This window comes from Polyergus mexicanus, unplaced genomic scaffold (genome assembly GCF_030449975.1).
Source record: "Polyergus mexicanus isolate NDT 795.1 unplaced genomic scaffold, iyPolMexi1.0 SCAF_5, whole genome shotgun sequence".
Classification (NCBI taxonomy): domain Eukaryota; kingdom Metazoa; phylum Arthropoda; class Insecta; order Hymenoptera; family Formicidae; genus Polyergus; species Polyergus mexicanus.
Window position 1 is genome coordinate 3,806,562 of NW_027223325.1, and position 11,821 is coordinate 3,818,382.

General features: G+C 36.3%; 1 pseudogene; it reads right to left on the reverse strand.

Annotated features, from left to right (window-relative positions):
• Positions 1–1,664: 1,664 nt before the first annotated feature.
• LOC138933256 (uncharacterized) lies at positions 1,665–2,786 on the reverse strand (annotated as a pseudogene).
• Positions 2,787–11,821: the final 9,035 nt, after the last annotated feature.

The window sequence follows — 11,821 nt, forward strand, 5'->3', positions numbered from 1 at the left end:
TAATACTGTTTTGATAAGATTTATATGTATATATATGTCGATATATTATTTTTAAAATAATATTATTCAGTCATATAAAAATCCGAAATAAAATATATAATGATACATATGTACATGTAAGATATAATAAAAAATAAAAATAAGTATCTTTTTATTATATATGTATATCAAAATCCTAAAACCTAATATCTGCAAATTTACATTAATACGAACCATTAATAAAAAAATTAATTGTAATAGTTTTTAAAAACCGAGACTCGCTGGAAATATATTTATATTGAAATACACAACAATATATGACTATAAAATGAAAAAATATATCTCGTTAAAATTGTTATTGATTTCTTCTCTTATTTTTTTATCATCTTTCTTTCGACGTTTTAGATGATTAAAGTCACGTTTCTAAGTCACGAAAAAAATATTTAGAAATGTTAACATCAAGAAGTAAAGGAGTCAAGATGATTTCACTGAGCTAATCTATATTAATTATGAATGAAACAATCGCGCATTGTGAATAAAAAAAACGAATAAATTTTAAGAAACGAGAGAAATTTAAATTATCATTAAAGCACTTAGTTCCTTCGTCTAAATTCTCCTCGGATCGCGCTTATGTATATTACTGATCCAACTACATATGTATGCACATATACGCATGCGTATATGTTTACATGTGTGACGTAGACGAGACTTGTTCGTAAACAAGTGTTTTGGATAGTATCCCGCAGATGGCAGCATCCAGCAAGGTATGCTGTACGAAGGTCAATATAATCAAAGTTTGAAAAAACTCGGATTTTCATTGAATAAATCTTAATCAATATAATTGTTTGAAAATTCTTTCCAGATTATTGATACGATGCAACTTTTTCTCATTCGCATAATTAAGTTCGTTATCAAATTTCTCTGATCCCATCAAACAATAAATCTACAAAAATTACAGAATATTTAGAATCGAAGATTTCTAATCCTTTATGCAATCGCACATTATGCGCCAATATCACGTATCATGTGTCTTAAACTCTATGTTCAATTGACTCTAATAATAAAACGCCTATTTGAACTTGAAGATTGTAAAAATCTGACTCACCATTCTTTAAATGTTGCAGATTTGACTTGGCGCACGCGACCTTTTCATCTCAAAATTTACGATGCACGGACGAACTACTCTTCAAATTAATAATTTTCGCCATCGCATGGTTTATAGCAAACTCATATGCGAGGTCGTAACCTTACCTGCACACTGGACAAAGAGTAAGACTGAAGAAACTGTCGCGAAGGAGAAACGAGGAGAGAAAGAGGAGGTGAGACAAAAGTACAGAAGGAAGATCGCGCACACACGCCATACATTTATATCCTTCTCTCTCTTACGAAAGAGAGCGTCGTCCAATAAAAATGTCACGATTCAGGGGCGAGGAGTTTCTATGTGGATGCCGTCTGGTGGCGCCAGGCTACACCACTGTTCTCCCGATCCATGGGGAGTTGCATAAAGCTCACGCTCGCTGTCACATGCAAAAAATCAGTGGTGGGGGGACCATGAAAGAAGGCGATATCGCACACAGAGACGCGGTGAAATCAAATCGACGCCAGCTCGCTTCGAAGGAAGGGCGATAGCGGCAAAACTAAGCGTCGAGAAAAACAGAGAGGATATATATAATATGAGAGGGCAATCAAAGAGAGAAAGGGATAAATATATTAAATAGACGGAGACAAAGAAGGAGGAAAACTCTTGCGGGAGAAAAATGGATGGTGGCCGTAGGGTGGACGCGGAGGAGAGCACGAGAGACAAACAGAGTAGATGAGCGAGTAACAGAAAGGGATTGATCGATCCTGATAAAAACAAAAAGGATGGAACAATCTGGAGAGAAGTAGTAGGTGACGAAGGAACAGGGACAATAAGGATGAAAGAGAAAGAGAGAAAACTAGATAGAGTAGGTGTGAGGTAGAGAGAAAGAGAAATTGTGCTCGCGAACGCAACGGGAAAGATAAGGGAGAGAGAGCTTAGTGGAGGGAGGAAGGTAGAGAGAAAGAGAGACGAAGTGAGAGGGGTTGGTCGACCCTGCGCGTTATCAAGAGCCGCCCCTCCCGGTCGCCCCTATATATCCACCCCGACTTTATATACCCCCCCGTGCATCCAAAGAGTACATGCATTCGTGTGTGCGGTGGTGAAAACCCACACAACGTTGACGTGGCTCGTCCCTGGACGCAGCCGGGCGCAGAGCGACGCCGCATGGCGTCGGCGTCGCGAGGTCGAACCAGGCGCTGCTCTCTTACGACGTCGTCGGCCAACCATCGCCGTCAAAGGGAGCCGCTTCTTCGTAGAGCGTTCTTGGACGAGGTCCCATCGTGAGCAGCACCGCGAAGGAGACCAAGACACCCAGGATTCTCGTGAGTGACGTGCAAACGCCGCGACGCCGACAGTCGTCGACGCGGGACGCGTCACGAGAGATCCGTCTCGAGAGATCGACGCCTAATCCAGCTGCAGCTTCGCTGCTCCTCTGACGTATGGGGACGGCACGCGTCGCTTGATCGTCTCTCTTCTCGCGCCTCTCCTCTTGACGATTTCCGTTCCCCGCGGCCGCGCATTCTTTCCCGTTCTATCCGTTCCTCGCTCCCGCGTCCTCCCCCGATTTCCGTCTCGCCCGACCATTCCGTCTCTCTTTCTCCTCGATGCATCGAGCGCTCTGTCCACGACTCGGCGAACGAAAGGGACCGAGCGCATCCGCTGTGAACGTCACTCGTAGCATGTAGACCGAGCGGAGCTGTCATTCTCGTACGTCGCGAGGACGGAATCGGAGTGCCTTCTGTGATCAACAACCCCTGAATTGCCTTTCGAAGCCGTCAGTGTGCCGGTGCTCAACATATGTCAGAAGGATCCTACGTTAGATTTCACGCATATCGGTTGATTTCAGTTGGCGATGCTTGAATAAGATTGATCTACGCGATGATGCCACTCCAGAAATTTGCCAGACGACAGACATGAGATACGGGCGGAAATGAGAGCGGAAACGTAACAAATAATAACATCAATCAGGTCAGTATATTTACCAATCTCTTTTTTCTAGCCTGACAATATTTCTGTATTGTATTATAATGCGATCGTGCGCGTAAACATTTAATGTACGATGCATGCTTATGCTACGTAGATATTGATCGATTGTCACGCGAGACGCTTTACATTTCGATGTAGCCCAAACTGCAGGCAACCGGTTCGACACCCCGGCATGTCGGGCTTCCGAATTCCGCGGATTCTCGAGAACTATCGGTATTCCATCGTATAGGTTGCGGAAGATTTTACGACCGATTAGTCACCGTCTTCTTTTCTCTTTTATATTTCGCTGGCGCGGAATCCTTTTAGGAACGCGTTAAATAAATCTTCAATCTATCGTCCCCACGCAATTCTGAATTCTAAATCTTTAAGTCGACCTCTCTTACCGTTCAGCTTCCAATATCCATTAATAACTCGAGTGTTGTTTATGTGTTTCCATAGGTAAACTCGAGACACCGCCATGAAAACGTGAAACGCGTGCAGACTCCTGATGCTTTAAGACGTGCTCTTTAAGCGATCATTCCAATCGGCTTGTCGCAAGACCACTTACGTCTCGGCCTTATCACGGATCAACGATGTTTGATGAGAAGCAGCATCTTATGCCAGCCTACGCCTAACATTGAATTAGGCCTTGGCGATCAGGATTGTTTGCGGTGAGAGACGAATGTGTGTAACCGCACGAAAAATATTAGACATTTCTTTATGCGCGTATAAATTTAATTGGAGAAATTAATTAAAATTTTACCTCAGGCTCAAGAAGAAGATATTAACGATCGATGTCATCTGTCGCATCGTGCTAGCAGTTCCAGAAGATGTAACGATAAACGACTGTACGCAATACCGTCGATCTTATCAACCTTGGCATCCTTGGCAATGGCGAGGTGGTATCTGATGAGGAATGTGAAACCCCCTGTACGTATACTGAATGTATCCTGAGTGTATTCCTGTCCGGTATACCTTCAGTATACGTAACAGGAGGCAACACCGAACAACGCTGGATTTCTTCAACGGCGCAATTTCCCAAATTATCATTAATCTTCGTGCTATAAAATATAGAGTCTTAAGAATATAGAGAATAATTCGTATACATAGAAATAAAAATAAATAGAGCAAAGTGATATTTTATTAATCTAAGATATGTTAGAAACTATCTACCTAACAAATATAATATTATTTATATTCGATATATTACATATATTTAATACATATATTAAATTTCAACGATTACATTTATATACAAACATCGTTACACAATTGATTAACTGCATATAAAGAGACAGAAAAAGTATATCAATAGAAATATCGTACATAATTATATTAATATAATATTAATATGTACAAATACATATTTACGATATTATCTAAACATGTGCGCGCACAATACAGATGCGAATCTTTTCCTTAGTTTAAAAAAGCTTCAATTAGGTTTCAACGATAAATATCTCTTTCAATCGAGTTATAAAAATATAATGCTAATAACTTAAATAGTTTATAGAATAAAGATTATACTTTATATATGACACATGTAAACATTAAACTTTGCTGTACTGACAATTATTAGTATTAGTTATTTTTATGTATCCCTGTTGAATATCATTATATATGTAAATCTACAATATATATATATATATACTCGTATAGACAAAATCCTTAATAAATTACACATAACATCTTAAATAAGTTATACGCTTTTTATTATTGATACTTTTTAATTAATTCAATTTAAATTCATAATATACACTTTATTTAAATGCGACAAATGAAAAATGAGATATGGGCGTGTGAATATATAAGAATATATATGCCCTGTATGTACATTTTTGTACCGAATTAAAGGAAATACATAAAGAATTTTAGATTTTCGATTCCTTATATTGCTTTCTCTCAAATGTGAGCCATGTGGATTTATTCTAGCTAAACGAAAAATTATCAAAAATATTTTTATTCAATTTCTTCATTTTTACTCTTACATATATATATATATATATATATATATATATATATATATATATATTTAATAAATTTAGTACTTTTCCTTTTTTCAATATTTCTATTTCTTTTTCTAGAATCCGATCATTATTTAACTTTTAATAGATTTGTTAAAAGAATAATAAATTCATATAAAACTTGTATACTCCGTTTACATAAGAAATTATTGTAGGAATAAATTCAAACATCTTTTTCCCTGCTTTCAAAATACAAAAGCTGTTCTAATTGCAAAAATACTCCTAATAATAAAACATTATCTGAATTATGTCTGTAGATGTGAAAACAATAAGTACCATAAATAAGTATTATACATTTATTTTATATATAGGATATACAAGCGAAGAAAATAGATATATATTATTCATTTATTGCGTGCAAAAATTAGCACAAAAAATTAAAAATTATCTTTATATACTATGTACTATAGATGAATTATGAAATATAAGGTTTCCTAATAAATTTTCATCGAGATAAATAAGAAATGAGTTATTCTATTGAAGGGAATAACCCTTTTAAAATAAGCCTTTCTTCGAATTTTTTATTGTATAGAAACAAACCTATGACAGACTTTCTCTTTTAAAGCACTCATAAAAAGGGTTAAAAAGGGCTAAAAAGATATGATCCGAAACAGAGGTGAACGGAATTTCTGACAAGTCGGGCGCTTGTAATCGGCGAAAGGGTTAGAGAAAGCGGCCGAATGCGATAGAAATAGAAGAAAATGTGGGAAAAGGGTGAGGCAACTAATGGTAGGGTGAAAATTTCACTTTTTTAACCGGAATAAGCCAAACATCACTCAGTTTTCGTCAGTCAACGAACGAGTTCATATACAAGTATAAATAAGGTATTTCAAGATGCTACTCAAAAAAATTACGCTAGCGGGTAAGTTGGATTATTTTATTGCATGGGTTTATAAAGTAGATTCTGTAGATTCTTTTGTACAGATAATAGAGGCTTTCCAAAAATTCAAAAAGATGATCGCTTCCATACATTATTTCTGTATATCGCCTAATCTTTTCATTGCTTTGTAAAGCGGTTTTTTTTACTTTTTTTACAATCCGTTCTTTTACGTTTTGATTGAATTGAATAATGATAGAGCCAAGGAGAAAAATAAAGAAATAAAGCGTTAGCTAATATATTTTTCAATTTTAACGTTCTACATTTTATATAATATATTGAAAATTACTGTAAGATTAAGAAAAGTTAATTTGACGCATCTACTTTGCTATACCAGTTTAATGTTGCAAATATTTCATATTAATAAATAAATACGTTAATTTAAGTAATTATATATTTTATGAAACATGATTTTTATTTTTTTGTTACATAAATTTTTACTATTTTGCTGAAAATACCGATAATACGAGCATTGTTCATTGAAACAGAGAGATAATATTTAAAAATTATTATGTACAACTATGTAAGATTGTTTTGAATCAAATTAGATAAAATATTAATTTCGTTCCCTACGTAATAAAATAATTGACAACGTCATAAACAACTTTGATTGAAAAAAATACTGTCGTAGACATTAAATATAATCATTGACTGCATCATACAAATAAAAATTACAAACACGCTTAAAATGTTATTTAAGTAATTAAATGCATTTAAGTAATTAAATTTGCGTAAAATCTTGGCGCACTTACTTATATTCACACGAATGAAATATCGTGCGACAAATGCAATACTTTTCTCTCGCGAACATAGCGATATTTGAAACATCGATACTTGCAAAATAAATTTCACGTAGCCTCAAGATAGGAACGCAAAGGTATCGCATGATCGAAGGATGTCTCTAAACATGTTCGACAAACATGAGAAATAATAAAAAATAAAACTAACTTTACCGCGACGCGACGAGATAATGTGACGGAGGAACAAGGGAAGGTAAAAGGACAGGAACGGAATTTAGAACGAGACGGACGAAGGATGTCAATTCGGAGCGAGACCGTAAAGGACGGAGAAACGCGCCATAGGGGATGTTGAATAAAGAGAGCGTAAAACGGAAGGAAGGGAGATGGAACGAGAGATACATAGAACGAGACGAAGCAAGACGGAAATGGAGAAGTTCTCTTTCTCACTCTCTCTCTCGTTCTCTTTCTCTTTCCCATCTCTCGCGGCCAATGAATCGCCGTCGTTTTGGTGGCCCAACCCTCGAAGCAACATGGCCGCCAAGTGCAAAAGGGAGCTTAAGTAAGGGTTAGGTTAGACTAGGCTTGTCTCTTCTGGACCCGTCGCTTTTGCGAGAGAGAGCTGCGCGCGAATGGGGTGGGGTGGAGACGTTGTCAGCCATCATGGGAGAGACGCGAGATAGGAAGTGCAACACTCCGCGTATCTCCATGGTTCTGGAAAGTTTCGAAATAATGGAAACGTAATCCACGATTCCGGTGTTTAAATAGCACGAGATAATTGTTGTGTCTCGCCGGTTTTTATCACAAGTATCAATTTCAATTCTCTCATGTTCATGGGCGAAAAAATTTTGTAACGCCGACAACAAACGTATGTATGGATTAAACTAATTTAAAACAGTGTTTTTTTTCCTATAAAGAAACTTGCTTAATATATTTCTAATAATTACATATTATAGAAATATATATATTACGATTCTACCGCAAGTAAGAGAAACGAGACTTGTTTATCATAAAAGAATACTTTGCGCAAAATTGGTCGTGCTGAATTGTTTTCTTACATAGAAAGAAAGCAAAACCGGTTATTTACGAGTATGTATCAAAGACGAGTTAGCTAATATTTGCCTTCTCTTATCACTTGAATGTATTATTAAATAATCGATAATTAAAGGGAAAATTTGTGATAACGTATAGTACCAATTACGGCGAATTTCGTAAAAGTTTAAAAAATATGTTACTAAGAATCAACCATTTGCTTATCGCTGCGAATTAGTCGTCTATCTATCTTATCTAACGCAATAAAAAATATACAGTGCGTATGCACGTTATGAAGGTTTCGAGAAAACGTTTGCGAGTGTTCTCTTTTAATCTAGATATGCTGTAGAATAATTCAAAATAAGAATATCTTTCCATAAACGCTTAATTATATGTATATTAAAATATTGAAACAGTCCTTCGAGATACTTTATTCTAAAAGAATATTATCGAAGTATTTTAGATATATTTATATATATAACAAATTTTGATATTTAATATATTTAATAAACTTTATTGCATTATAAAAGGTAAAGAGCGTTTGATTAATTTTTATTCCACTTCATAAAATCGCGAAAATAGTAAAAGTTCGCGGCTATCTCGAAAAATATAACATTTTTGAAAAATCTAAACACACGATCGTGAGAAATGCATTAAATACAATATATAAAGCCTTACTTGAAAACACTCTTTTGCACATCTCGTGATTTTACCAATACTCGCGTAAAATTGAAAATGTCGATTTAGCTTCTTTCAGTCCGTTTCAACTCCTTAATACGCGATAAAACATTAATAAAATATCTTTTATCTTCTACGTTATTCGAGATAATATGTTTCAAGTTCATCGAAATCGAAGGTGGACATACGCAAGCGTTTCCTTAGTAGACCGTAAAATCGGAGAGACGAAGTGCGTTTGACCGTTATTCAAAACGAGATACGCGGCGACGTATGCGGGGGATCTTAAGGTGTCTTAAAAAATGCCTGAAAGCATCTCGTCTCGCGCGACAAATGTTGCAAAAGTTCCGCGAGTCGAGGAGCGCGATGGTTACGACATAACGGCGTCGATTAATCCGATGTAAAATTGGAGAGGCGCGATTACCTCGCTCGTCTTACGATATTAAGCCTGAAATTCATAGCGAATCTGGTCAATTAATTTTCGCCCGTGTCTTACATCAGTATACACGATCGATCCGCGAACGCATATGTATTACATGCATTATTGATCTCCCGCAAATACGCGCACGTTTAACGCCATCGTTCAAAATCCGATGGATATAATGTTACATGCATACTTTTGAAAAATATTCTCTCTCTCTCTCTCTCTCTTCCTCTCTCTCGGTAAAGAAATTGAAGATTACAGAACTATACGACGAAGTATAATACCAGAGATTCGCAACACAAATTCGGTTTATAATACCAGATCCTTGAAAAGAACTGCAATCGGCATAGTCCCCAAGAGAGGTATATTTGCGAGAGAGAGAGAGAGAGAGTTACATCGTAAGGATACATATATTCTTCGAAGTCGAATCGGCTTGGAATGCTCGCGGACTCACATTACGCGGTTACCAACTTTCAAGCATTAATGTATGCGCGTATACGATCCTAACGGGCGTCTGCTTCTCGCGATGGGAAGCGTTTTTTTTTTTTTTTTTCGTCTGAAAAACAGGAGGCGGATTTCGCGGAGAAGAGCTGCACGCAGAGAGCGCAAACGAGAAAGAGAGAGAGAGTAAGAGAGAAAAAGGTAAGAGGAGCGTCGGCTCGTTTTCGAATACGAATGGTCATCGACGGTATCGGTTACTATAAATTGCGAAGAAAATCGTACCTATCTGCCGTAAAGGGTCAAGTAAAGTAACGAATTAACGGCGCAGGGTGTGTCGCGGAGCGCAAAGTGGCCACGTCCCTCGTGTACGTTTCTCAAGCGAGTGTTTCTCAGCCGCCGCGAGATCTCTCTGGCTTTCTGTCTGACGTAAACATGAATTTATAATGGCGTTGTACTTTGCAAACTACCTCTTAGGGAAGTTATAAATTACGTCTCCCACGACTAACAAGATAATGTCGATTGAAAAGGGATGCCCGAGGGGGATACGCGAAAGAGAATAGGGATATAGGATTCTCATAGCAAGACGTTATGCGTAAGAAGACTTTGCGTTCTTGCATCGTTACCATCGCGAATTAAGAGAAGGAGAAACACGGGAAATAATACGTAGAATGAAATGAAATTTTAAAATTTTCAATCATGTGAATGTAAAAAGGTAACCCCGTTAAAATTTAAAACTAATTTACGGAAAGTGTTTGCAAACGTAGTTGATTTAAATCTGATATCGAAACAATTTGATATTTTTAACGATATAATGTCTGTATATAAATTTGTCTTGTATACGATTTTAATGTATTCCGTCTCAATTCATTATCAGTAATATCTTTACAGATATAGAAACGATATTTTTATAACGGTAATGATTATATAGAAAGCAAAATTTATCATTATACATTAGACATTACGTACAAAAGTAAATCTACTTTGTTTTTCACGTGTCCACTTACAATATCCGGCTTTGTGTAACGCGAAAAATAAAATTTGTCCATCGTTTTCCTTCAACGATAGAAATATGAACCTCGTTATAACACTTTCCATTGATTCCCGATACAATGAACAGCAAGAAGCCCTTAAGGGCAATTACATGTATAATCGCAACATCTATTATATATTTTACATTTTCCCTGACTACGCGATTAGTGTAAAGTACGAGCCGTGAGAGGATAATTTGCAATTAAAGTTGTAATAAAACACATGCGGCTTCGCTCCGGCGGTTCTTCATGATCGTCGGTCTAGAAAGTCGACACTGCACCAAGGAAAATTACTAGAAAATTTTTATTTTTATTTCCACGCGTAATCGTTTCCGCGAATCTTTTACATCGCTATCCGTTGCACAATTTTATATGCATACCGATGTAAATTATGCGCTCGGCTGTGTAAAAACTACTTTTCTCAAATTCAAAATTACCCTCGTGCAAAATAAAACGAATATATAATAGCGTTTTAATAAATAGTATCTCTCGAATCACGATTAATTTCTTCGCGATGTAGCCTGTTTCCTTATCATACTATTATCTTTCTAATTATGCATTACCGGAAAGCACATAATTATGCGTACAATCATTTCATGCGTATTACGTAGGGGAAAGTTGGGTAAGGCCCGGTAAAATCGGGCAGGCGGGTCAAACCAGGTACCTCTATTTTTCATAATAAATACTGCTATCTGTGGCCAACTTGTCTTATTATTAGTTGTAGATCGGCCTCATCATTATTTTAATACAAACCGTATCCCTATGCACACGATATTTCTTTTTCAATAAAAGTTCAAAATTTTGTGTTGGGGCAAAACCGGGTATTTACACATCTCATATAATGAAGAGAGGAAGAACTGTTATCTTGACTTTGTAAAAAAAAGAAAAAAGCTTTTCAAGACCCCTAAAGTTAAAAAGTTAAATAAGACGATGTCCTGCGGCAATGTCGAACGAGAGGAGATCTTTATTTATGATTTACGATTTACGTCAATAGAATACATTTTTATATTGATTAAGGTAGATTTAGATTTTGTAATTACACGATGTTTTGCATATTTTCAAAAATGGTTACCCGGTTTGATCCTACCCGGTAAGACAAAATCGGATACCTCTGACTTCTCCACAAAATCTCGTTGTTCTTGGTAAGCAAAAATTTTTTTTCGGCAACTAGCTTTATTTTCATATAGTTTAAGATTCACTAAAGACTACTAAGGATCGACAAAATTCTTTTTACTCTCAGATTTTTTTGTAGAAAGACGAATCCAAAAAGAGTAGCCGGTTTTACCCTACTTTCCCCTTTATCTGTAATTTTTGTTTCAAACTTACCACCGCTCACAGAGCTCGGCGACTTCTGACGACTTAGCATGTCAGTAATCTGCAATTAAAAATAAGACAAAGATGAGAACTAAAAGATGTCAAATAATTGTGCGCATAAAGTATAAATTTCTATGAAATAAATCTCTATTTTTGACATTTATTTTTCAACTATCAAATATTTTGTGGAGCGTTTTATAAGGACACAGAGGGTAAGAAGAAACACAACCTGGAATGGTGAAAG